Source organism: Giraffa tippelskirchi, chromosome X, assembly GCF_054371585.1.
Source record: "Giraffa tippelskirchi isolate mGirTip1 chromosome X, T2T-mGirTip1v1.2.pri, whole genome shotgun sequence".
Taxonomy (NCBI): Eukaryota; Metazoa; Chordata; class Mammalia; order Artiodactyla; family Giraffidae; genus Giraffa; species Giraffa tippelskirchi.
The window spans coordinates 13,522,018-13,527,196 of NC_137289.1; the positions used below are offsets into that span (position 1 = coordinate 13,522,018).

The window sequence follows — 5,179 nt, forward strand, 5'->3', positions numbered from 1 at the left end:
CATGCTAAGTCGCTTCAATCATGTCTGATTCTTTGTGACCCCATGGACTGTAGCGTGTCAGGCTCCTCTGTCCATGAGATTCTCCAGGCAAGAATACTGGAGTGGGTTGCCATTTCCTTCTCCAGGGGATCTTCCTGATGGAGGAATCAAACCCATGTCTCCTGCACTACAGTCAGATTCTTTACCGCTGAGCCACCAGGGAAACCCTTTGAACTCCTAAGCTACCTTACTATTTTGTTCTTACCTTAACTGTCTGTAACACTTAACCTTATCCCACAGTTCTGTCATTAGTTTGGGTATCTGCCTTTTCCTAGGAGGTAAACTCAAGGACAGAGGTTGTTTTATTTGGCTTTGTATCCTCAGCCTAGCATAACCTCTTGTTCATTTGTTTGTTGAATGAGTGAATGAATGAATGAGTGAAGCCTTTCCCAGATTCCTCCTACTAGAAGTAATCACTCCCTTCTCTGAACTCTAATAGCTTCTTGTTCTTCCTTGCGGCACTTTCGTTTCTTACCTTGTATTACAGTTATCCACAGACAAGTCTTAGCTCCTTGTTAGACTATAAGCACCTTAGGGTTGGGCAACGTTTTAGGTATCTCTAAGGTTTGATCTTACAAATAGGTATCTCTATAGTTCCATCACCTGGCAGAATTACTGGTCCAGTAAATGGGCTCAGTAAATATTTTCGAGTGATTCATCACAATGATATAGCCCCTCAATGATGGGCTCATAGGGTCCCCAAAGAAAAGATGAAAAAATCCCCACCCGAGGAGGGTGGGGATTAGCCATCCAGACTGAGGTGAGCCTTGTGTGATGGAAGGGCTGTGAGTACTATGGGACCTGTCACTCACACAGATACAAACAAGTGGCCATCACTTATCATTGTGAGAACTGACATTAGAGGCAATTCATTATCCTTTGCCTCGCAACTGGAGAAATTAGAACAAACACCACCATCTTCCAAAACAATAAGACCAAGTGATAAAAGCCTATAAAGAAAAAAATTAGTTTCAGGTTCATACAATAACTGTACATGTTCTAGAAAAAGATCTATGCATTCATTGGCCAATGCAACTATATCCCTAACTTAGAATTTCTTTCACATTATTAAGGATTTATCTTAGCACCTAGTACTATAAAGAAAAGTACTTAAAAAGTGTATATGATAATGCACTTGTAGAAAGGTTTTAAAAATCATAAAACAAATCACGTGGGTCTGCAAGTTAATACTGGATCATTCTTATGACATTGATAAATTAAATCAGCAAAAATAAAATATTTTTCAGAATGAAGTAATCTTGAAAACTGAATTATTTATAGAACAATACATGTATAATTTAAGGGAAGAAAGGAAAAGAACACTTGCTGAGAACCTACCACCTGTCAAATACAATCCTCAATGATTTTACCCACATTGTCTAATTCATCCCTCTGAAAAATCATGAGAGGTCACATGAAAAATCATAAGCATCTGAACTGGAACTTGGTCATAGGTCTCATGTGTCTTCCCCTTTATTCTTCCCCTCTTGTTAAGAATTCACTGCAAACATAGCTCATTGGAATTCCTCATCAGTACTGATTAACTTGAACCATCCCCACCACCAACAGCATTTGAGACGATATCTGGACCAGTTAATTGAATTTCAGAGATTCATTCAACACATCTAAGTCCCAGTACTCAATATATCTCCCATTAACCTACCCTATTGTCAATGCACATCAAATATCTTAATGCAGTTAGCTTAAATTAAACCTGTTAAGTTACACAGACTAGTGTTTCTAATTTTTTTTTTCATCTCCCCCAAACACACTATTTTAGTAGCCTGAAGACAGAAAGTCAATTGTGGAAATCCAGATGAATCAATAATCCACTTGGCATCCAGCTGTCAAATACCCAACCAACCATCATCAGAAAATATGGAGCCAAATTCTCTAGCCTGCCACTAACTAATTGAGTGGGTCATTTTTCCTTAGCAGTGGTGACAGTCCCTTCCAAGCAATGGTAGGCATGAGAGTAGTATGGGACCAGCACGCAGACAGGGGACTTGCTTGAAGGTATTACAGACAGTTTCAGATTTCGGAAAAGTTTGTGAAAATGTATAACAACAAATTTAAGTAATAGAGTATTCACAGTTTTGAAAACACTAAGCACTTGTCAAAATGGCAGAGTTAATTTCTTTTAGAATTAAATGAAGGAACAATAATTAGGTGTGTAATTATCCATAAAAATATTTGTAAGATTTGTAATTATAGTTAATTGCTATAAAATGTGTTGATTTTAAAAGCTGTTAACGAAATTGAAAATAAAGTAATGGCTTTGTAGACGCACATTTCCTTATGTTCGTCCAGGCACATGGGCTAGGGTAAAGCCTCAAATGACATTGCAACCCAGCTCACTGTAGTAGCTGCTGGGCTGGCTATATGTTCAGCTTCCCTTACTTTTGTTGCATCCCTTTTTTTGCTTTCTCACTTTGTCTCTGGACATGTAACAGGTTCTATTATTCTCTTCTCTCTTTCCCCATTCCATAGAGCTCCTGTGAAGGAGATTCCAAGAGAAACTGATCCATGGATTAAGAAAAAATAAAATGAAGTCATGGAGGTGATCTGGCTTTAAAGTTGGAATACCACTGGACTGGGTTTCCCTGGTGGCTCAGACTGTAAAGAATCTGCCTGCAACTCGGGAGACCAGGTTTGATCCCTCTGTCGGGAAGACACCCTGGAGAAGGAAATGGCTACCCACTCCAGTATTCTTGCCTGGAGAGTCCCATGGACAGAGGATTCTGGCAGGCTACAGTCTACGGGGTCACAGAGTTGGACACAACTGAGTGACTAACAGTTTCACCATTGGATTATTACTGCCAGCGTTAACTCTCTCTACACTTGACCTGACTGCAAAGCACGTCACTTTTATTCTCTGCAGCCACAACTATCTCTTAACACAAGAGGTTTCCAATTTGACCCTATCTGATGTTTTGTTCAAATGTGATTTGGGTTATAATTATAGTATAAAGATGGACTTTCAGGGGTAAAAAAAGCATGATGTTATCTTTTCAAACTTCACCTTACATTAAAAAATCTAGATTCATGGCTCTGCAATATCTCTTTGTTACGTTAAATCACCATCCTCTTATGGGCTGTCCTTAAAAAGAAAAAGTTGGGTACTTGTTACTTGTTTGTTCTATTTTTAGTGGGGAGAAATTTTATAAGCAGTTCAGAGAATTATTTTTTCTTCAAGGACTTAAAGGTTCATGTTTCAATAATATATAGTTACTAATCACCATTCTAACTATTGCTTGTCCATTTTAATAGATCTTTACTTAGTAGCATTTACTTACATTGGGCTATAAATTACCTGCATTTAACATTTTTCATATTTGAGACCAATTTAATCCCTTAAAATATCTCTGCAACATCAAACATATACTCTGGACACTGTGAGACTCAAAGCCAACTGGCAAAAGATGCTATCTTTAGCTTTCCATCTAAGTCTAGTATCTCTTTTGTGAAAATACGTGGGGAGTGAAGATACCCTGAATCTAAATATTTGACTAACTAATTTACCTTTGGCAATTTGCTCCCAATAAAACCCTGGCACTTTCAGATTGATTTGAAAAAGTGGACAATTTCACTGCAATATTAATATTCATTAACTCATTCATCTATTCATCCCACAGACCTTTCCTCAGCTACTATTCTGGGCACATCATCACCATTTAAGGTGCTGGAGATATGTAGAGTAATTCATCACACGTCCTGACAAAGGTATGAGAGGTAGGTCCTACTGTGATTCCTGTTTCACAAATGGAGCTTTAAGAAGTTACTTGCCCAATGTCACATAGCTAGTAAGCAACAGAGCCACTCCATAATAACCCAGACAACATGGCATCTTTGACTGAATCTTTCACTCAGGGAAGTAGTATTTAATCAAAAATCCTAGACAGAGGATTGGAAGAGTCTCAGGACACTGTGGATGCAGAGGACTATTTACTGGAAAAAAATGTTAGTCACTCATTCATGTCCGACTCTTTGTGACCCCATGGACTGTCAGGCTCCTCTGTCCATGGGACTTTTCAGGCAAGAATACTGGAGTGGGTTGCCATGCCCTTCTCCAGGGGATCTTCTTGACTCTGGGATTGAAGCCGGGTCTACTGCATTGCAGGCAAATTCTTTACCGGCTGAGCAACCAGGGAAGCCCCTATTTACTGGAACTTTCCTGTTAGTAACTCTCTACTGCCTTGACAAGACATTATTACCCACTGTGAAGTGAAGTGAAGTCGCTCAGTTGTGTCCAACTCTTCGTGACCCCATGGATTGTAGCCCACCAGGCTCCTCCATCCATGGAATTTTCCAGTCAAGAGTACTGGAGTGGGTTGCCATTTCCTTCTCCAGGGGATCTTCCCAACCCAGGGATCGAACCTGGGTCTCCTGCATTGCAGGCAGACGCTTTACCATCTGAGCCACCAGGGAAGCCCTTATCAACACTGTAGGTGGCACCAAATTTGGCCATTCATGATCACAATAACTCAGCACCTCTTTTTCAAGCACCCCTAGAGTCAGAAAGTGCTTTGACTTCCCAGCATCCCAAGATACAATTCAGTAGGATCTGATATAAAAGCTTAGGGGTTTTTCTGTTATTTTGCCAGCTTATTCCTAGCTCATTACCAGGTCTCCAGCCTTAGTCATCCGTAGAGACTAAGCAGGCACCTAGAGCTCTATGAACTAACAGGACCTTGGAGAAGGTAACTCCCAAAATTTGAGGGTCAGATTAGAAGATGCAGCCTGTGCTACTAGGAATCAATGTGAACTCAATGACTGCTCGCTCCAAAATAGATGGTCCAGTTCCAATCAAGCCGCCTTTTCTATGTTCCCTTCCTTAGACCCCTTAAAAGTTCCCTTCAAAAAATCCCCCCACTAAAACAAAAGCCAAACAAAGTAACACAAATTTGGCAGAAGGAATTCTCTTAAGGAAAGAGATGGTCACACTCCTTGACCCCATGTTCCTCTCTGAAAACAGAACAAGTAATACTAAGTATCTCCCTGGGAGGCCAGATGGAATGCAGTAAGCTGATTTTCAGAAGTAGCTGCTAAGACAGAATTAATTTAAGTTAGTGTTTCCTGTATGTTTGCTTGATTTTAACAACAGAAGAGCTAAGAAGAGGGTCCGTTCATCCTGGAAAAT

General features: G+C 39.9%; 1 non-coding gene across 1 annotated transcript; it reads right to left on the bottom strand.

Annotated features, from left to right (window-relative positions):
- Window positions 1-4,395: 4,395 nt before the first annotated feature.
- TRNAC-GCA (transfer RNA cysteine (anticodon GCA)) lies at window positions 4,396-4,467 on the bottom strand. The gene has a single exon. It is a non-coding gene; the product is annotated as a tRNA-Cys (tRNA).
- Window positions 4,468-5,179: the final 712 nt, after the last annotated feature.